We start from the raw sequence: 23163 nt of genomic DNA on the forward strand, positions 1-23163 counted from the left end.
CCTGTTGCCAGCAGGACTCACTGTAAAGAAAAAAACCTAAACTAAACTTTCTCTAAGCAGCTCTTTAGGAGAGCCACCTAGATTGCACCCTTCTCGTTCGGGCACAAAATCTAACTGGAGTCTGGAGGAGGGTCATAGGGGGAGGAGCCAGTGCACACCACCTGACCTAGTAAAGCTTTACTTTTTTGTGCCCTGTCTCCTGCGGAGCCGCTATTCCCCATGGTCCTTTCAGGAACCCCAGCATCCACTTAGGACGATAGAGAAAAGACTGTAAACAATCATGCAAGGCTTGTGAGAAAATACTTTGACTGTCAATGAAACCTTGTGGTAAACGAGTCCAGGTGTACTGAACTCCTCTGTATGTGAATGCGAATAAGTATTGACAGTCAGGGTGCAGAGGTACCGAGAAGAAGGCGGAGCAGAGGTTAATCACAGTGAAAAATTTGGCAGTGGGAGGGATTTGCATAAGGATGACAGCTGGATTTGGCACTACAGGGAATTGACTCTCAACTATTTTATTGATCCCTCTTAGATCCTGCACTAGTCTGTAACCCCTCCCCCCACTCTTTTTAACAGGGAAGATGGGACTATTGGCAGTGCTGGACGTCCTTACCAGAATGCCCTATTGTAGCAAGCGCTCTATTACAGGGTAAACTCCTAACTCCACCTCTGGCTTCAGAGGGTATTGTGGGATTTTTGGAGCTATCCTACCATCTTTTACTTGCACAACTACTGGGGCTACGTTTGCCATTAATCCAGTGTCTTGTCCATCCTTGGTCCAAAGTGACTCCGGTATCTGGGAAGTCATTTCTTCTACCTTGGACGGACACCTATTTACAACAACAGTGTGTGACATTAATCTTGTTGGGGAGTCTAGCATATCCTGCACTTCCTGAGCGTGGTTCTCGGGTATGTCCAAGAACACACCTTCAGGAGTACAATATATGACACATCCCATTTTGCACAGTAAATCTCTCCCAAGGAGATTAGTCGGAGCCGATGCAGCCAGCAAAAAGGAATGCTTGGTATGCAAAGGCCCTATCGTAATGTCTGCTGGTTTGCGTGTTAATCTCCTCCACTAGTTTGTTGTTCTCCTTTTTAAGCTTCACTAGATACTGAATTTTCTGCTGTGGGTTTTGGTGGCCCAGTAGTTTCCCATTCTCCTCCACAAGAAAAGCAATTTGCTTTCTCTGCAGCTCTGCCTCCTGTAATTTTTTTTCGGTCTCCTCATTTTTTGCTTCCAATAATGAACGTATTTCCTCTTTTTCTTTGAAGGCCTTGGACTCTAAAGCTCTTGTACGCTCAATTTCATTGTGTAACTCACCCAGGGAATGTTCTTTACTTTGGAGCAAGTTTCTTACCTCCTCTAACTCTGACTGTACTTTCAGGAGTTGCTCAGTTGCTTTACCCTTTTCCATTCGTTCACAAACTTCCTTTTCTATTTCTCTTTTCAGCTCCAGCATACCAGATTGTTTATGCTCTTTGCATGTCTGCTCTCCTTTTTCTCTGTTGTCCAGCTGATTTTTTAAGTCCCTGCACAGTCCCTGCAAGTTTTGGATCTCAAGGCGTAGATTTTCTGTTTCACACAACTGGGTCTTAAGCCTGATTATTTCTTCATTTTTGGTAATTCGTTCTTCATTTAGTTCAGATACAAGGGGGTATATTTACTAAGATTCGTATTCTTACCAATTTGGAGTGAGAATCAACACGAATGACATCGAAAGTGTAAAATTGCAACTTTTTTAATTGATTACGACTAATTTACTAAGCTGTCGTATTTGTATTTTTAGTGTTGTCCGATGTCGATGTCATTCGTGTTTTTTTTTTTTATAATGCGGCCAATTTTGTGGTTTTTCGGCCGTGTTCTTAGTTTTTTTTTACGACTGCGTCACATGTCTGGTACGGCAGTGTTTGTCCGTTCACGGCCGCATTTTTTTCCTAAGTTTCATTTTTGTCACTCGTCCGTGATTGGTTGTATTCGTGATGGAGGAGTGTCTGTGCACATTACTATAAAAACGCCCCAAACCGTCCGCACCTCGTGGGTGTAGCTAGTGGAGAGGAGAGAGGAAGGTGTATTAGGAGTTGGTGAGTTTGGTGGAGTTTTTGGTGGATTTGGAGCGGAGTTTTGCGATTGTTGAGTGCTGTACTGTGTGTGTGTAAGTAGTATTGTCATACTTGTTGTGTAGTTTTTTCAAAGTTTGTCTACTTTTTTGTCCTTGTTTTTTTTTTTCCAAGTCTATTGTCATTGTTAGTGAGTGAGTGTGTGTGTGTGTTGGGTGTGCGGTGTGTAGTGGTAGTGGAGGAGTGTGTTTTCTGGGTTTTTTTTCTCTGGGTTTTTTGTAGTTTGTGGGGATTATGTCTCAGTCAGAGGTCAGTGTGGTGGAGGAGGTGAGTGAGAGGGAGGAGGTGAGTGAGGTGGAGGGGGTTAGTGAGAGGGAGGAGGTTAGTGAGGAGGAGGAGGGGGTGCCTGTTGCTGCGTTCTCCAGTGATAGTGATGGTGCTGTGGCTCCGCAGCCACGCACCACTACCAAGACTGGGCGCAATGTTAAGTTCAGCTATGCTGAAAACATGGCTTTGGTGCGGGAGCTGATGAGGCATCATCGCCAATTGTTTGGGCAGGATGCTGCCAAGGTGTCCTCGCGTAGGAAGTCTGTCCTGTGGGGTAAAGTTATAGCGGCAGTGAATAGTGAGGGTGTGGTGAGGCGGACTGAGGACACGTGTCGTAAGCGCTTTTATGACATCAAGCGCCGTGTCAAGGCCAAGGAGGCCAAATCAGCAGGCCAAACCGGGGGTGGACACCCCTTCCGGGCTACTTATCGGGATTGGGAGGAGCCTGTGCGGTCCCTTATTCCTGCCGAAGTGGTGTCTGCGACTCATGTCCGGGATTCGGACCGGCCAAGGCAGGATGGTGAGTTTGTTTTAATTATTTGTTGGATATTGCATTTTTTAAAATGTTAATGCTAATTGTTACTGTGTTTTTAAAAATGGAAACATTGTGTTGGTGATGTCGTGCAGGCCTGTGCAACCTGTAGCTGTAAATGTGTTTCCAAACTACAAGTCCCATCATGCATTGGCTGAGTTTTGTTATTAGTGAATGGTACATATGTTGCAGTGCATGCTGGTATGTGTAGCTCTAATACATAATCAGAGATCTTGCTTGTCCCTAACTGTTTTATAAAATATCATTATAAATATATATATTTTTTTAATGATGTTTATTGTGTGTTTGTGTGTTTTTTTTATGTTGTTTGTGTCAATTTTGGTTTACTAATTCACTGCAATATATTGTGCAGAATTAACCTATGTTTCTGGATTATTTAGTGCAACACCATCTTAATTTAAGAATACACACCCAATTAAGTAATCCAGAATAGTTTAAACATAAAATAGTTTACTTAACATTAGGTTCAAGATGTTTACATCACAATAAGGATTTTCAGATAACAATGAGTATTCAAAGTATGGTCATAATGTTTTTATAAATTTTTCAACAGTACGCCAGAGAAGCGCCACAGACAGGCCACAGCCAACTGATGAAGATGCTGGGAATGCAGGTAAGAATTCACTGTAGTCACATATTTTGCAAACACATAGAAGCACAAAATATTAATGTTTATATTTTCACATAGGTTCTTCTTCTGCAAGCCGCCCTCCTCTAAGGCGCCCATCACAGGGCTCTGTGAGTTTACCTAGGAGGCCCAGTAAGACACGTCGTGTGGAGTCTGAGTCTGCGGCTCCATCTTCACCACCCAGGCGGCGCATCTCCGCAGTGTTGCCCCAGCCACCACAGGCAATTTTGGCAAGTCCACAAAGTGATGAGCCACGATCACCTCAGCTGTCTGGTGAGTAAAAATTTGAACAAAACAAATATAAAAAGTTTGACACAGTAAATTTACTAAGATGTGAGTTCTATTTGAGATGGCATGTTGCCCGTAGCAACCATTCAGATTCCAGGTATTATCTTCTTGAAGGTGCAAAATAAATGAGAATTCAAGTCTGATTGGTTGCTATGGCCAACATCCCATTTGAAATTGAACACCCATCAAAGTAAATTGAACCCACAGGCGTGCACAGAAAATGAATAGCGGGTTTCGCACCGGACTTACCCCCCCCCCCCTCCCCCCCCCTCCACGCCATTATAGTGTTCTCACACCTCCCCTGTCCTGGATGTAGACTGCTTACCTGATCCGCTCCTCTGGGCCGTCCAGGTGAGCAGTCTATATCCAGGACAGGGGATGTGAGAGAACACTAGACTGATTGTTCAGGTAGGCAGAATAGTTACTTCAATGGAGCAAATCAGGGCGGACAACACGCAAATGCTTGCCAATTTAACGCGAATCATCGATGAGCAACAGCGGCAGCAACAAGCCCTAATACAAGTCATCCAGCACAATCAGGTAGTGAATGAAACTTTGTCTCGGATTGTGGCCAGCCACACTGCCACAAATAATCAGCTGAATGCCAGTATTCACAATCTGAGCCAAAGCATTACTGTGCTGGCAGCACAACAAGTCAGCTCCAGCTCCGGAACGACTACCCCTAGCCAGACCCCAGTTACCTCCCCTGTTCGACGATCAAGCAGAACACGGGCCAGCGACCCTGGTCAAACCTCTGCACCCAGCACTCTAAAAAAAAAAAAAAATGAATAATACATGAAATTTGTGTAACACAATAAAATTGTTACTATTGTATTCACAAAAATACTTGTGTCCGTGTCAAACATTGTAAAACACGCTATGTGTGTATGGTTTAATGGGGTAATGAGTGACCATGTTTTAATGAATTTGATAAGCAAAAATGTACAGACCAGTATAAAGAACAAACACTAACGAACAAAACACACATTCACACCTACAATACATTTAAGCAAAGTGGTTAGTCAAGGTGATTTAAAAAATAATAATACTTACAGGTAAAATACCGCAAAATCACTTCTTGCCTTACCTGCCTCCCTACATCTGTACTCACACTGTCACCAGATGTTTCTAACTCCTCTGCTTGCTGACTGTTTTCTCCATCATCATGTGGCAGATGTTGTTTCAAACACAGATTATGGAGAAAACAGCAGCAGAACACAATCCTAGTCACCTTTGAGGGACTATACAACAAAAGCCCAGCAGATTTATCCAGACACCGAAACCGAGATTTCAGCACCCCAAAACATCTTTCTATCACATTCCGCGTAGACTTATGTGCATGATTGTATCTGTGTTCAGCAGAAGAATCAGGTTGGGACAATGGAGTAAGTAGCCAAGAGTAGCAGCCATAACCACCATCACCTGAAAAACAGATATAGGCAACATAAGTACATGTGTATGATGAATAATTACCCTAAAAAACAATGGAGTTTGAAGTTAACACACATACACACAACACACTTGGAACATACCCAGCAGCCAGCCATCAGGCATTTGTCCGTCCTCAAATTTATCGAAGAGAGATGACTGACTGAGGATGAAGGAGTCATGGCAGCCGCCAGGGTAACCTGCAACCACACTCATAATTTTTAGATTTGCATCACAAACCACCTGGACATTAGTGGATTGGGCCAGATGTCGATTGGTATATATATATTGGCGGCCCCTAGGTGGTCTCAGCTCAACGTGTGTGCAATCTATGGCCCCCAGCACATTGGGCATGCCAGCAAGCTCATAGAAAGCTACCCTGACAGCATGCCACTGCGACTCCTGGGTAGGGAAGCAGATAGAGGCATTTATATGGGGTTCCAAGACATCCAAAACCTGAGTGGACATTAATAAATCTAAGGTGAGTGTCATGATCTGTATTCAATACAATACTGTGTTCTAAGACCTAACAGAAGCAACACTTAGACATAGACGTGTATATATATTTCAACTCACCTGATTCAAATATTTTGAAAAGGTGGGCTGGGAGATACCAATGACGTCGCCTGTCACAGCCTGGAAGCTCCCAGTAGCCATAAAGTGCAACACAGCCAGGAGTTTGTGCAGGCCTGACACCGAGCGTGAGCGTGCTGTCTCAGGGTCTAGTCCCAGTTTGACAAGGTCATACAGACGGAAAATGTTGGTTCTATTTAGGCGAAACATCTGTATGACCCTATCATCAGACAATGCGTTTAAGTTTAAACGTCCCCTAAAAAAACGTGGCTGGCGCAGCCTCCGCGGCACCTGTTCAACCTGCTGACCATGTTCACTTACCTGGCCCTGATTTATTGAAGAGTCATGGAGCACTCTCAGGTATCCCCCAGCAACCAAAAAATCGGTAGCACACACCACAGCCGCCATTTCAGAGTGAGAGATCTTCAAAATGTGCCTTGGAGCCTTTTATAGGGCCAAACATTCAGGTGTGACTAATGGATAATTGAATACACATGTAAACACGCTTCTCAAAAGCACGTCTACTTTTTTTTAGGACTTTTTTACGATTTGTATTTTTTCACGACCGCAAATGCATTTTCACGGTAGACATTACAAATACGAATGGTTAGTAAATGACCGAGATTCATACCTAAACAGCCGCGTTTTGACCGATGGTGTATTCATTCGTATTTTTAAACATGAACTTCCAAAAAAATACGAATGGCCTCATCACTGCCGTGATTTGAGTTTAGTAAATTCCCGAGACGACACTTTGAAGAAAAAACGGCATCTCGGTCAAAATCGGGACCTTAGTAAATATACCCCACGGTGTTCCAATAGGGAATTTTTATTTAAGCAATGTGACAGTTCAGATTCAAATGGATTTGCCATTGGTGTTTTAGGGGTCTGCAGAAGCATAGGAGAACCTCCGTTGCTGTTTGTCATCTTTACTCCTTCATCCTCAGTGTTAGTGATGTCAAGGCCCTGTTTTAACTGGTTAGTCAGCTCTGCAATTAATTGTTCTTTTTTGAGCAACTCTTCCTTCTGGTCTTTAAGCAAGGCCTCCTGCTTGTCAAAGGCTTCCGTTAACTTGCCAAGCTGTTCAGTTGCATGAAGCAAATCCTCGCATAAGAGCTCTCTCCCAATGGTGTCAGCGGACCGTTTCCTTTCCAAGCTCTCTTTCAGATTGTCAATTAGTTTTTCTTGTTGTTCTAGAAGTGTTTTGCTTTCTTCTTTTGCAGACAGTGAAGAAAAGTATTTACTATTGAGGTCTTCCAGCTCCCTTGTAAGTACATCTACAGACTCCGTTTTGTGCATGATGGTTGTCCTCAAACCTTGGATTTGGTTCATAAGGTCACTCATGATCTCCTTATCCAAAGAACTTTTCTTTTCCAATTCAGATATAGTCTCTTTGGAAGAAGTTAAATGGAGTTTAAGCGATTGAAGCTCTGTGACCTGCAGTTCACACTTTGTCACCAGATCTGAGTACTGTTTCTTGAGATTCACATTCTCCTCTAGAACTTTCAGAAGCTCTTTAGAGTTGTTCTCTTTGTCCTCCTCCAGCTGAAACTTCAGGTTTTGTCTGTGTTCCTTTTCGGTTTCTAAAAGCTCCAAAAGATTACTAAGTTCAGCTTTCAGAGTCTCATTCTCCTGTTTGCTGCCAATAAATTCTTGTTTTAGTTGATCAATCTCAAATTTCATCACCTCTTCCAGGTTATCATAGGCATCTTGGAGAGATCGCTTCTCCTCTAATAACGTTTCATGCTCCAGCCTGACATCTAGTTGTAGCTGCACATTGATATGTCGGTCAGATAGCAGAGTCATATCCTTGTCTTGTTTTATCTTTAAACAAGCTATACTCATTCTTCACTGTCCGAAGTTCACGATCTGCAGACTGCAGCACCACTCGCAGATCATGGACCTCACTCTTCAACACATCCTCCCTAATCTTAAAGTCTTGTTGTTGTTTTTCATAAATATTAATTTGTTGAAGAAGCTCCTGATGCTTGATGTTCCAGCTGGTCCTTTCTGAAGAGAAAAGCTCTTGCATCTGAGATGAATGATGCTCCATCTTGTTCACTTGCTGTTGCAGCTTCAAGTTTTTACTCTCTTCTTCATCAAGTTTTTCTTGCAGAGCTGTTACTTGCTCCTGCACCATTTGTAGTTCCTCAGCAATCGCTTCATAAGCTTGCGCACTCATTTCTGGAGGGATGGGTTCATTAATTAAATTGACATGATGCTCCCCTGACTTGGGGGTACTGGGAAACTCATTTTGCTCACAATCTGGGCTGAGGTGAGGCACAAGTCGAGACCTCAAGTTATATGCTCTTGTCGGAGTAGTCATATTCTTTATTGTTTCTACGTGCATTTTATTCAACTGAGACACTTCATGCCTCTTGTGAGCTTGTATAGCCTCCAAAATATTTTCAAGATGATTGTTGGATTTGAGCAAAGACTGAAGTTCTGATTCTTGCTCAACTTGCTTCTTTTTTGTCAGCTCTTTGAATTCCTCATATTCTTGCATTGCAGTAGCCAGCTCACTTTGAACCTGTAACAACTTATCCTGCAGCTTTGCGGTAGAAACCAAATTGTTATCTGGATGTATTGGCGTGGAGTGCATTGGTACAACTCCATTATTCTTTAACAATGCAGTGGCTTCAAAGAAAGCTCGCTCAAGATCTGCCATCATATAATTGTTAATTTCATGTGCTCGTTTCACTGACTGAAGGGAAAGGAGGCGTTTATTCTCCTCTCTGAGATTATGGTTTTCCAGTGCATACTTGGCTACACGAGGGTGGTGCTCAACCTGTTCTTTTAAAACAAGCAGTTCTTCCTTCAGCTCTGCTATGAGGTCATCCTGTTCATTATTTGACAATTAATTTTGACCTTCTTTGTGAGCCTTCTCAAGTCGGGCAATGTGATCTTCTCTGAATTTCACTATCATTTTGTTTGACTGGATGAATTTTTCTTTCTTGTTGCAGAGATCTTCAAGCTGGGCCACTTTTTGCAATAGAGTCTTTTTTTCAGTGTCTGACTTTTCCAAGAGCATCATAGCCTCTAAAAAGTTATTAATGTAGTCTGTAAAATTGTCATCAACAGACGGTGCTCTGGCTATAGAAATATCCTGTGGCATCTGTCCGGAAAGAAGCTGAGAAAGCTGTTCCTTCAATTTCTTCACCTCTGCTTGCAGTTGACTCACATTCCCTTGGGTGTCTTCATTAACTACAGCCAGTCTTCTTCAATAGTGAAAATGAGGTTTCTTTAATTCAGCTCACATAGTTTACAGGGTCAGGGTCAATGTTTCGGTCCTCTATGGAGCAAACAGAAGGTCAACGTTTCGGCTCACAGCAGAGCCTTTGTCAAGACCAGATTACCAGGTTGCCATCTCCCTTGTATCTTAGGCAAAGCCGTGTGCGTGTTTTACAAATTACTCCCTTACGTATTAATTTTACTTTTAACTACCAATAGCAACAAATCTTTCTCAGCACGTTATCAATGATAAATGGCAAACAGGAAAGTGAGATGTGAAAATACACAAATGAAAAATGCAGGTGTGTGCGTGTGTTGCGTACGCAATGTGTATCAAACAGAAATAAACAGTTTTCTCTAACGTCCAAAGTGGATGCTGGGGACTCCGTAAGGACCATGGGGATTAGCGGCTCCGCAGGAGACTGGGCACAACTATATAGAAAGCTTTTAGACTACTGGTGTGCACTGGCTCCTCCCACTAAGACCCTCCTCCAGACCTCAGTTAGGTTCTTGTGCCCGGCTGAGCTGGATGCACACTAGGGGCTCTCCTGAGCACCTAGAAAGAAAGTATATTTAGGTTTTTTATTTTCAGTGAGATCTGCTGGCAACAGACTCACTGCAGCGAGGGACTAAGGGGAGAAGAAGCGAACCTACCTAACAGGTGGTAGTTTGGGCTTCTTAGGCTACTGGACACCATTAGCTCCAGAGGGATCGACCGCAGGACCCGACCTTGGTGTTCGTTCCCGTAGCCGTGCCGCCGTCCCCCTTACAGAGCCAGAAGCACGAAGAAGGTCCGGAAAATCGGCGGCAGAAGACTTCGGTCTTCACCAAGGTAGCGCACAGCACTGCAGCTGTGCGCCATTGCTCCTCATGTACACCTCATACTTCGGTCACTGATGGGTGCAGGGCGCTGGGGGGGGGGCGCCCTGAGGGCAATAAATAACACCTTGGCTGGCAAAATATACATCATATATAGTCCTAGAGGCTATATAGATGTAAAATTACCCCTGCCAGTATTACAGAAAAAGCGGGAGAAAGTCCGCCGAAAAGGAGGCGGGGCTTCTCCCTCAGCACACTGGCGCCATTTTTCCCTCACAGTTCCGCTGGAAGGAAGCTCCCTGGCTCTCCCCTGCAGTCTGAATACTACAGAAGGGTAAAAAAGAGAGGGGGGGCACTAAATTTAGGCGCAGTATAGATATTATATATATATATATAATATATATAAAAAAGCAGCTATAGGGAAAACACTCATTGATAGTGGGATCCCAGTGTTATATAGCGCTCTGGTGTGTGCTGGCATACTCTCTCTCTGTCTCCCCAAAGGGCTTTGTGGGGTCCTGTCCTCTGTCAAAGCATTCCCTGTGTGTTTGCGGTGTGTCGGTACGGCTGTGTCGACATGTTTGATGAGGAGGCTTATGCGGAGGCGGAGCAGATGCCTGTAAATGTGATGTCACCCCCTGCGGGGTCGACACCTGAGTGGATGGTGCTGTGGAAGGAATTACGTGATAGTGTCGACTCCTTACATAAAAGGTTTGACGACATACCAAATGTGGGACAGCCGTCTTCTCAGCCTGTGCCTGCCCAGGCGTCTCAAAAACCATCAGGGGCTCTAAAACGCCCGCTACCTCAGATGGTTGACACAGATGTCGACACGGATACTGACTCCAGTGTCGACGACGAAGAGACTAATGTAACTTCCAGTAGGGCCACACGTTACATGATTGAGGCAATGAAAAATGTGTTGAACATTTCTGATGTTACCCCCGGTACAACAAAAAAGGGTATAATGTTTGGAGAGAAAAAACTACCAGTAGCTTTTCCTCCATCTGAAGAGTTAAATGAAGTGTGTGAAGAAGCGTGGGCTTCCCCTGATAAAAAGCTGGTAATTTCTAAGAGGTTACTAATGGCGTACCCTTTCCCGCCAGAGGATAGGTCACGCTGGGAAACATCCCCTAGGGTGGATAAAGCGCTCACACGCTTGTCAAAGAAGGTGGCACTACCGTCTCCGGATACGGCCGCCCTGAAGGAATCTGCTGATAGAAAGCAGGAGGCTATCCTGAAATCTATATATACACACACAGGTGTTATACTGAGACCGGCTATAGCTTCAGCCTGGATGTGCAGTGCTGCTGCTGCGTGGTCAGATTCCCTGTCAGAAAATATAGATACCCTAGACAGGGACACTATTTTGCTAAACGTAGAGCATATAAAAGATGCACTTTTATACATGAGGGATGCACAGAGGGATATTTGCCGGCTGGCATCCAAAATTAGTGCAATGTCCATTTCTGCCAGGAGAGGGTTATGGACTCGGCAGTGGACAGGTGATGCAGATTCCAAACGACACATGGAAGTTCTGCCTTATAAGGGTGAGGAATTGTTTGGGGATGGTCTCTCGGACCTCGTTTCCACAGCAACAGCTGGGAAGTCTACATTTTTGCCCCATGTTCCCTCACAACCAAAGAAAGCACCGTATTATCAGGTACAGTCCTTTCGGCCCAATAGGGGCAAGCGGGTTAAAGGCGCGTCCTTTCTGCCCAGAGGCAGAGGTAGAGGGAAAAAGCTGCAGCATACAGCCAGTTCCCAGGAGCAAAAGTCCTCCCCCGCTTCCTCTAAGTCCACAGCATGACGCTGGGGCTCCACAGGCGGAGCCAGGTACGGTGGGGGCCCGTCTCAAAAATTTCAGCAATCAGTGGGCTCGCTCACGGGTGGATCCCTGGATCCTTCAAATAGTATCTCAGGGGTACAAACTGGAATTCGAGACGTCTCCCCCCCGCCGTTTCCTCAAATCTGCCTTGCCAACCACTCCCTCAGGCAGGGAGGCAGTGTTACAGGCAATTCAAAAGCTGTATTCACAACAAGTGATAGTAAAGGTGCCCCTACTTCAACAAGGAAGGGGTTACTATTCCACAATGTTTGTGGTACCGAAACCGGACGGTTCGGTGAGACCCATTTTAAATTTGAAATCCTTGAACACATATATAAAAAAATTCAAGTTCAAGATGGAATCGCTCAGGGCGGTTATTGCAAGCCTGGACGAGGGAGATTACATGGTATCGCTGGACATCAAGGATGCTTACCTACATGTCCCCATTTACCATCCTCACCAGGAGTACCTCAGGTTTGTGGTACAAGATTGTCATTACCAATTCCAGACGTTGCCGTTCGGTCTCTCCGCGGCTCCGAGGGTCTTTACCAAGGTAATGGCGGAAATGATGATACTCCTTCGAAGGAAGGGAGTTTTAATTATCCCGTACTTGGACGATCTCCTGATAAAGACCAGGTCCAAGGAGCAGTTATTGGTAGGGGTAGCACTATCTCGGGAAGTGCTACAACAGCACGGCTGGATTCTAAACATTCCAAAGTCACAGCTGGTCCCTACAACACGCCTGCTGTTCCTAGGGATGGTTCTGGACACAGAACAGAGAAAAGTGTTTCTCCCGGAGGAAAAGGCCAAGGAGCTGTCATCTCTAGTCAGAGGCCTCCTAAAACCAAAACAGGTGTCGGTGCATCATTGCACGCGGATCCTGGGAAAAATGGTAGCTTCCTACGAAGCGATTCCATTCGGCAGGTTTCATGCAAGAACCTTTCAGTGGGACCTGTTGGACAAGTGGTCCGGATCGCATCTTCAGATGCATCGTCTGATAACCCTGTCTCCGAGGACAAGGGTGTCTCTGCTGTGGTGGCTGCAGAGTGCTCATCTTCAAGACGGCCGCAGATTCGGCATACAGGACTGGGTCCTGGTGACCACGGATGCCAGCCTTCGAGGCTGGGGAGCAGTCACACAGGGAAGAAACTTCCAAGGACTATGGTCAAGTCAGGAGACTTCCCTGCACATAAATATTCTGGAACTAAGGGCCATTTACAATGCCCTAAGTCAGGCAAAACCCCTGCTTCAAAACCAGCCGGTACTGATCCAGTCAGACAACATCACGGCGGTCGCCCATGTAAATCGACAGGGCGGCACGAGAAGCAGGACGCCGATGGCAGAAGCCACAAGGATTCTCCGATGGGCGGAAAATCACGTGTTAGCACTGTCAGCAGTGTTCATTCCGGGAGTGGACAACTGGGAAGCAGACTTCCTCAGCAGGCACGACCTCCACCTGGGAGAGTGGGGACTTCATCCAGAAGTCTTTCAAATGATTGTAACCCAGTGGGAAAAACCACAGGTGGACATGATGGTGTCCCGCCTAAACAAAAAGCTATAAAAATATTGCGCCAGGTCGAGAGACCCGCAGGCGATAGCTGTGGACGCTCTGGTAACACCGTGGGTGTACCGATCGGTTTATGTGTTCCCTCCTCTTCCTCTCATACCAAAGGTACTGAGGATAATAAGGAGAAGAGGAGTAAGAACTATACTCATTGTTCCGGATTGGCCAAGAAGAGCGTGGTATCCGGAACTTCAAGAAATGATGTCAGAGGACCCATGGCCTCTACCGCTCAGACAAGACCTGCTGCAGCAGGGGCCCTGTCTGTTCCAAGACTTACCGCGGCCGCGTTTGACGGCATGGCGGTTGAACACCGGATCCTGAAGGAAAAGGGCATTCCGGAGGAAGTCATTCCTACGCTGATAAAAGCTAGGAAAGAAGTAACCGCAAACCATTATCACTGCATATGGCGTAAATATGTTGCGTGGTGTGAGGCCAGGAAGGCTCCAACGGAAGAATTTCAGCTGGGCCGGTTCCTGCACTTCCTACAGTCAGGGGTGACTATGGGCCTTAAATTGGGTTCCATTAAGGTCCAGATTTCGGCTCTATCGATTTTCTTCCAGAGAGAATTGGCTTCACTACCTGAAGTTCAAACTTTTGTTAAGGGAGTGCTGCATATTCAGCCCCCTTTTGGGCCTCCAGTGGCACCTTGGGATCTCAATGTGGTGTTGGATTTCCTAAAGTCACATTGGTTTGAGCCACTGAAAACCGTGGATTTGAAATATCTCACGTGGAAAGTGGTCATGTTGTTGGCCTTGGCTTCGGCCAGGCGTGTTTCAGAATTGGCGGCTTTGTCATGTAAAAGCCCTTATCTGATTTTCCATATGGATAGGGCAGAATTGAGGACTCGTCCCCAGTTTCTCCCCAAAGTGGTATCAGCTTTTCATCTGAACCAACCTATCGTGGTGCCTGCGGCTACAAATGACTTGGAGGCATCCAAGTTGTTGGATGTAGTCAGGGCCCTAAAAATGTATGTTTCCAGGACAGCTGGAGTCAGGAAGACTGACTCGCTCTTTATCCTGTATGCGCCCAACAAGTTGGGTGCACCTGCTTCTAAGCAGACTATTGCTCGCTGGATCTGTAGTACGATTCAGCTTGCACATTCTGCGGCTGGACTGCCGCATCCTAAATCAGTGAAAGCACATTCCACGAGAAAAGTGGGCTCTTCTTGGGCGGCTGCCCGAGGGGTCTCGGTTCTTCAACTTTGCCGAGCTGAAACTTGGTCAGGGGCAAACACGTTTGCAAAATTCTACAAATTTGATACCCTGGCTGAGGAGGACCTTGAGTTCTCTCATTCGGTGCTGCAGAGTCATCCGCACTCTCCCGCCCGTTTGGGAGCTTTGGTATAATCCCCATGGTCCTTACGGAGTCCCCAGCATCCACTTAGGACGTTAGAGAAAATAAGAATTTACTCACCGGTAATTCTATTTCTCATAGTCCGTAGTGGATGCTGGGCGCCCATCCCAAGTGCGGATTGTCTGCAATACTTGTATATAGTTATTGCTTAACTAAAGGGTTATTGTTGAGCTATCTGTTGAGAGGCTCAGTTGTTTTCATACTGTCAAACTGGATATAGTATCACGAGTTATACGGTGTGATTGGTGTGGCTGGTATGAGTCTTACCCGGGATTCAAAATCCTTCCTAATTGTGTCAGCTCTTCCGGGCACAGTATCCTAACTGAGGTCTGGAGGAGGGTCTTAGTGGGAGGAGCCAGTGCACACCAGTAGTCTAAAAGCTTTCTTTATAGTTGTGCCCAGTCTCCTGCGGAGCCGCTAATCCCCATGGTCCTTACGGAGTCCCCAGCATCCACTACGGACTATAAGAAATAGAATTACTGGTGAGTAAATTCTTATTTTAAAAGACAATAGCGTACTGTTCTTACCTTCCGGTTCCGGATTCCACCAGCACTCCTACAACTAAGCGAAGCAGACGCTTGTCTGATCAGCACTACCGTATCCCCAACCACCAACACGGATACGAAGGGATACTACCTTCCCGCCCTTTGCTGACAGACAAAGTCTGCTTAGTTTCGCTAGAGCGGATGTGTGGAGGACGGCCGAGCCCCCAATTGATAAAGCTAATTATTTATCTTATAACACAAGCTATTTCCTAACACCGTGTAGCCGTAATGGCCGCTAAACCACGTGCACGTGCTACGCACTCCGTACGCTATTTGCGTATGAAGACCTCACACGTGGTACGCAAGTTACGTACACACGCTGCGCTGGGTGTACGGAATACACACAGCGAGCGCACACAGACAGTAACCTTTATAAACTTTAAACACAGAATATGCTTACACTGTATACCTTGTACTGCAATACTGTAATGATATAACGCTTCTTAACCTTGTTAATGTACAAGCTGTTTGAGCGACTGAGACGCTCAGAGTACCCTTAGCAATGTAATGATAAACACACAATACCTTTAAGGTTCCAAAACCTTTATCTAGATGATTTTAGTATGTAAAAGGGGAAAACAGTTTACAGCTTATACACTACAAAACTAACATTAATATCTAAACAGAATAACTATACATAAATATACAATAGCGGCACAATCGCAAACAATAACATACAAAGAGAAAGAGAGTAAATGGCAAAACACAGAAGGAGGATAAGATGGTCACAGAGAAACTTACACACGTGGAAATGATCGCTAGCGCAGTCCTGGAAATCCAGCTCTCAGTTAGTCAATGATGAAAACCTTTGTAGAGAGAAGTGAGTGAGCTGGCCCAGGCTGGCTGCCTTATATATTTCGGGCAATTATACCCAGCCCGGCATGCTACATTCCCGTTGTTCTATTAGGGTAGCGGCTTTCTTAACAGATGGGTAATTATACCCAGCCCGGCATGAAATACGATTGAGACTCGGGTGTTTATTACTTACGGCCCCCTGCCAAGACGGAGGCCAGTTGGCTCGGCTCCCTGTCATTGCGGAGACCAGTGTCCGTTCCAGGTGCAGGACGTGCCTAATCACAGAGGTGCAGATATCTCTCCAGACCTGACTTTTTGTTACCAAAACGGCTGCAATTGATTCGGCTGGATACCTCACCGTGACAGTGGTTCCACAGGAATAACAGGGAACTTACCATGTTCTGACACAGACACACCAGACGGTACATCAGAAAGGTACTCAGAGCAGCCCTCTCATCCACTGTTCCTTTGTCTGCGGCCCCCCCTGCAATGCTCATATGTAACAGGGGAGGGGGGACATAGAACGTGGACAGCAGAAGCAGCTCGCACTATTCTGTCCTTTCAGTCCTTGGTGGACGGCTCTTCCCCGCTCTCATTGTACCCACCACTGCCCATATTGGCATATGGGGCAACAGTAGAAAGGGAAACCGTTTCCACACACCAGGGGCTCTTTCTCATGTCTTTTCTCCCTTTCTGATGCATTTCCATTATGTTTGAATAACTTAGTGTCATATGAGATCTGGAATAATAAGCTGCAACAATAACAAACAGCTTTTAAGAAGACCTTAGTAATATAGCAACCTATTAACGCTATATATTACCATATTAACTAATCCAGCCTAGTGAGCTGGTATAAATGTGGAGATCTGTCACATGGATAAATGAGTCTAATTATATCCCTTTAGGGAAATTTATTGGCTATCCTATCATTGGATGTGTCTGTGTAAAATAGCCCTGGTATTTAGGACTGCAAGAAAGGTCCATATATGCTCCTTTAGATACCATCTATTATCATCTCAGACACTGGGACAGCAGTACCTATACTAATATATGATATATTTCTCTGACGTCCTAGTGGATGCTGGGAACTCCGTAAGGACCATGGGGAATAGCGGCTCCGCAGGAGACTGGGCACAAAAGAAAAGCTTTAGGACTACCTGGTGTGCACTGGCTCCTCCCCCTATGACCCTCCTCCAAGCCTCAGTTAGATTTTTGTGCCCGACCGAGCTGGGTGCAATCTAGTGGGCTCTCCTGAGCTTCTTAGGAAAAGTTAGTTTTAGGTTTTTTATTTTCAGTGAGACCTGCTGGCAACAGGCTCACTGCATCGAGGGACTAAGGGGAGAAGAAGCGAACCTGCCTGCTTGCAGCCAGCTTGGGCTTCTTAGGCTACTGGACACCATTAGCTCCAGAGGGACCGAACACAGGCCCAGCCTCGGAGTCCGGTCCCAGAGCCGCGCCGCCGGCCCCCTTACAGAGCCAGAAGCAAGAAGAAGTCCGGAAAATCGGCGGCAGAAGACATCAGTCTTCACCAAGGTAGCGCACAGCACTGCAGCTGTGCGCCATTGCTCCTCATGCACACCACACGCTCCGGTCACTGATGGGTGCAGGGCGCTGGGGGGGGGGGGCGCCCTGAGCAGCAATATGAACACCTTGGCTGGCTAAAATACATCACATATAACCCCCAGGGCTATATGGATGTGTATTAACCCCTGCCAGATTCCTGAAAAAAGCGGGAGAAAAGTCCGCCGAGAAGGGGGCGGAGCCTATCTCCTCAGCACACTGGCGCCATTTTCCCTCACAGCTCCGCTGGAAGGACGTCTCCCTGACTCTCCCCTGCAGTCCTGCACGACAGAAAAGGGTAAAACAAGAGGGGGGGGCACTAATTAGGCGCAGTATAATATAAACAGCAGCTATAAGGGGAAAAACACTCTGTATAGTGTTATCCCAACATATATATAGCGCTCTGGTGTGTGCTGGCATACTCTCCCTCTGTCTCCCCAAAGGGCTAGTGGGGTCCTGTCCTCTATCAGAGCATTCCCTGTGTGTGTGCTGTGTGTCGGTACGACTGTGTCGACATGTATGAGGAGGAAAATGATGTGGAGGCGGAGCAATTGCCTATAATGGAGATGTCACCCCCTAGGGAGTCGACACCTGAGTGGATGGGCTTATGGAAGGAATTACGTGAAAGTGTCAGCTCTTTACAAAAGACGGTTGATGACATGAGACAGCCGGCTACTCAGCTTGTGCCTGTCCAGGCGTCTCAAAGACCATCAGGGGCTCTAAAATGCCCGCTACCTCAGGTGGCAGATACAGACGCCGACACGGATACTGACTCCAGTGTCGACGATGAAGAGACGAATGTGACTTCCAGTAGGGCCACACGTTACATGATTGAGGCAATGAAAAATGTTTTACACATTTCTGATAGTACAAGTACCACTAAAAAGGGTATTATGTTTGAGAAAAAACTACCTGTAGTTTTTCCTGCATCTGAGGAATTAAATGAAGTGTGTGATGAAGCGTGGGTTTCTCCCGATAAAAAACTGATAATCCCTAAAAGGTTATTGGCATCATACCCCTTCCCGCCAGAGGATAGGGCACGTTGGGAAACACCCCCTAGGGTGGATAAAGCGCTCACACGCTTGTCTAAACAGGTGGCACTACCGTCTCCTGATACGGCCGCCCTTAAGGAACCTGCTGACAGAAAGCAGGAGAATATCCTAAAATGTATATACACTCACACGGGTGTTATACTGCGACCAGCAATCGCCTCAGCCTGGATGTGCAGTGCTGGGGTGGCGTGGTCGGATTCCCTGACTGAAAATATTGATACCCTGGATAGGGACAGTATATTACTGACTATAGAGCATTTAAAAGATGCATTTTTATATATGCGTGATGCACAGAGGGATATTTGCCGACTGGCATCAAGAGTAAGTGCGCTGTCCATTTCTGCCAGAAGAGGGTTATGGACGCGGCAGTGGTCAGGTGATGCTGATTCCAAAAGGCATATGGAAGTATTGCCTTATAAAGGGGAGGAGTTATTTGGGGTAGGTCTATCGGACCTAGTGTCCACGGCAACTGCTGGGAAATCCACATTTTTACCCCAGGTAGCCTCTCAACATAAGAAGACGCCGTATTAACAGGCGCAGTCCTTTCGGCCCCATAAGGGCAAGCGGGCAAAAGGCTCCTCATTTCTGCCCCGTGGCAGAGGGAGAGGAAAAAGGCTGCAGCAAACAGCCAGTTCCCAGGAACAGAAGCCCTCTCCCGCTTCTGCCAAGTCCTCAGCATGACGCTGGGGCTCTACAAGCGGACTCAGGCACGGTGGGGGCCCGTCTCAAGAATTTCAGCGCGCAGTGGGCTCACTCACAAGTGGACCCCTGGATCCTTCAGGTGGTATCTCAGGGGTACAAATTGGAATTCGAGACGTCTCCCCCCCGCCGTTTCCTAAAGTCTGCCTTACCGACGTCTCCCTCCGACAGGGAGGCGGTATTGGAAGCCATTCACAAGCTGTATTCTCAGCAGGTGATAATCAAGGTACCCCTCCTGCAACAGGGAAAGGGGTATTATTCCACGCTGTTTGTGGTACCGAAGCCGGATGGCTCGGTGAGACCTATTTTAAATCTAAAATCTTTGAACACTTACATACAGAGGTTCAAATTCAAGATGGAGTCACTCAGAGCGGTGATCGCGAACCTGGAAGAAGGGGATTATATGGTGTCTCTGGACATCAAGGATGCTTACCTCCATGTCCCAATTTACCCTTCTCACCAAGGGTACCTCAGGTTTGTGGTACAGAACTGCCACTATCAGTTTCAGATGCTGCCGTTTGGATTGTCCACGGCGCCCCGGGTCTTTACCAAAGTAATGGCCGAAATGATGATACTCCTTCGAAGGAAAGGAGTTTTAATTATCCCTTACTTGGACGATCTCCTGATAAGGGCAAGATCCGAGGAACAGTTGGTAGTCGGGGTTGCACTATCTCAAGTAGTGCTGCGGCAGCACGGTTGGATTCTCAATATCCCAAAATCGCAGCTGATCCCGACGACACGTCTTCTATTCCTAGGGATGATCCTGGACACAGTCCAGAAAAAGGTGTTTCTCCCGGAAGAGAAAGCCAGAGAGTTATCCGAGCTAGTCAGAAACCTCCTAAAACCAGGCCAAGTATCAGTGCATCAATGCACAAGGGTCCTGGGAAAAATGGTGGCTTCCTACGAAGCAATCCCATTCGGCAGATTCCACGCAAGAACATTCCAGTGGGACCTGCTGGACAAATGGTCCGGATCGCATCTTCAGATGCATCGGCGGATAACCCTGTCCCCAAGGACAAGGGTGTCTCTCCTGTGGTGGTTGCAGAGTGCTCATCTTCTAGAGGGCCGCAGATTCGGCATTCAGGACTGGGTCCTGGTGACCACAGATGCCAGCCTGCGAGGCTGGGGAGCAGTCACACAGGGAGGAAACTTCCAGGGCTTGTGGTCAAGCCTGGAGACATCACTTCACATAAATATCCTGGAGTTAAGAGCCATTTACAATGCTCTGAGCCAAGCAAGACCTCTGCTTCAAGGTCAGCCGGTGCTGATCCAGTCGGACAACATCACGGCAGTCGCCCACGTAAACAGACAGGGCGGCACAAGAAGCAGGCGGGCAATGGCAGAAGCTGCAAGGATTCTTCGCTGGGCGGAAAATCATGTGATAGCACTGTCAGCAGTGTTCATTCCGGGAGTGGACAACTGGGAAGCAGACTTCCTCAGCAGGCACGACCTCCACCCGGGAGAGTGGGGACTTCACCCAGAAGTCTTCCACATGATTGTAAACCGTTGGGAAAAACCAAAGGTGGACATGATGGCGTCCCGCCTCAACAAAAAACTGGACAGGTATTGCGCCAGGTCAAGGGACCCTCAAGCAATAGCTGTGGACGCTCTGGTAACACCGTGGGTGTACCAGTCAGTGTATGTGTTCCCTCCTCTGCCTCTCATACCCAAGGTGCTGAGGATTATACGGCGGGGAGGAGTAAGAACTATTCTCGTGGCTCCGGATTGGCCAAGAAGGACTTGGTACCCGGAACTTCAAGAAATGCTCACAGAGGACCCGTGGCCTCTACCTCTGAGAAGGGACCTACTCCAGCAGGGACCCTGTCTGTTCCAAGACTTACCGCGGCTGCGTTTGACGGCATGGCGGTTGAACGCCGGATCCTAAAGGAAAAAGGCATTCCAGTCGAAGTCATCCCTACTTTGATAAAAGCCAGAAAATAAGAATTTACTTACCGATAATTCTATTTCTCGTAGTCCGTAGTGGATGCTGGGGACTCCGTCAGGACCATGGGGAATAGCGGCTCCGCAGGAGACAGGGCACAAAAATAAAGCTTTAGGATTAGGTGGTGTGTACTGGCTCCTCCCCCTATGACCCTCCTCCAAGCCTCAGTTAGGATACTGTGCCCGGACGAGCGTACACAATAAGGAAGGATATTGAATCCCGGGTAAGACTCATACCAGCCACACCAATCACACCGTATAACTTGTGATCTGAACCCAGTTAACAGTATGACAAACGTAGGAGCCTCTGAACAGACGGCTCACAACAATAACAACCCGAATTTGTTTGTAACAATAACTATGTACAAGTATTGCAGACAATCCGCACTTGGGATGGGCGCCCAGCATCCACTACGGACTACGAGAAATAGAATTATCGGTAAGTAAATTCTTATTTTCTCTAACGTCCTAAGTGGATGCTGGGGACTCCGTCAGGACCATGGGGATTATACCAAAGCTCCCAAACGGGCGGGAGAGTGCGGATGACTCTGCAGCACCGAATGAGAGAACTCAAGGTCCTCCTCAGCCAGGGTATCAAATTTGTAGAATTTTGCAAACGTGTTTGCCCCTGACCAAGTAGCAGCTCGGCAGAGTTGTAATGCCGAGACCCCCCGGGCAGCCGCCCAGGATGAGCCCACTTTCCTTGTGGAATGGGCCTTGACAGATTTAGGTTGTGGCAAGCCTGCCACAGAATGTGCAAGTTGAATTGTGCTACAAATCCAACGAGCAATCGTCTGCTTAGAAGCAGGAGCACCCATCTTGTTGGGTGCATACAATATAAACAGTGAGTCAGACTTTCTGACTCCCGCCGTTCTTGAAATATATATTTTCAATGCCCGGACCACGTCCAACAACTTGGAATCCTCCAAATCGTTAGTAGCCGCAGGCACCACAATAGGCTGGTTCAGGTGAAACGCTGACACCACCTTAGGCAGAAAATGAGGACGCGTCCGCAGTTCTGCCCTGTCCGTATGGAAAATCAGATATGGGCTCTTATATGATAAAGCCGCCAATTCTGATACTCTCCTGGCTGAAGCCAGGGCCAGTAGCATGGTTACTTTCCATGTAAGATACTTCAACTCCACCGATTTGAGCGGCTCAAACCAATGGGATTTGAGAAAATCCAAGACTACATTAAGATCCCACGGTGCCACTGGGGGCACAACCGGGGGCTGTATATGTAGTACTCCTTTTACAAAAGTCTGGACTTCAGGAACTGAAGCCAATTCTTTCTGGAAGAAAATCGACAGGGCCGAAATTTGAACCTTAATGGACCCCAATTTGAGGCCCATAGACAATCCTGTTTGCAGGAAATGTAGGAATCGACCCAGTTGAAATTCCTCCGTGGGGGCCTTCCTGGCCTCACACCACGCAACATATTTCCTCCAAATGCGGTGATAATGTTGTGCAGTCACCTCCTTCCTGGCTTTTACCAGTGTAGGAATGACCTCTTCCGGAATGCCTTTTTCCCTTAGAATTCGGCGTTCAACCGCCATGCCGTCAAACGCAGCCGCGGTAAGTCTTGGAATAGACACGGTCCCTGCTGAAGCAGGTCCCGTCTTAGAGGTAGAGGCCACGGATCCTCTGTGAGCATCTCTTGAAGTTCCGGGTACCAAGTTCTTCTTGGCCAATCCGGAGCCACTAGTATCGTTCTTACTCCCTTTTGCCGTATAATTCTCAGTACTTTTGGTATGAGAGGCAGAGGAGGGAACACATACACTGACTGGAACACCCACGGTGTTACCAGAGCGTCCACAGCTATTGCCTGAGGGTCTCTTGACCTGGCGCAATACCTGTCCAGTTTTTTGTTGAGGCGGGACGCCATCATATCCACCATTGGTTTTTCCCAACGGTTCAC

The 23163-nt window shown here is 46.9% G+C and overlaps 1 pseudogene; it reads right to left on the minus strand.

Annotated features, from left to right (window-relative positions):
- Positions 1-986: 986 nt before the first annotated feature.
- The window catches only part of LOC135057191 (kinesin-like protein KIF15-B), a 30334-nt pseudogene continuing 8157 nt past the window's right edge, over positions 987-23163 (minus strand).

Source organism: Pseudophryne corroboree, chromosome 3 (assembly GCF_028390025.1).
Source record: "Pseudophryne corroboree isolate aPseCor3 chromosome 3, aPseCor3.hap2, whole genome shotgun sequence".
Classification (NCBI taxonomy): Eukaryota; Metazoa; Chordata; class Amphibia; order Anura; family Myobatrachidae; genus Pseudophryne; species Pseudophryne corroboree.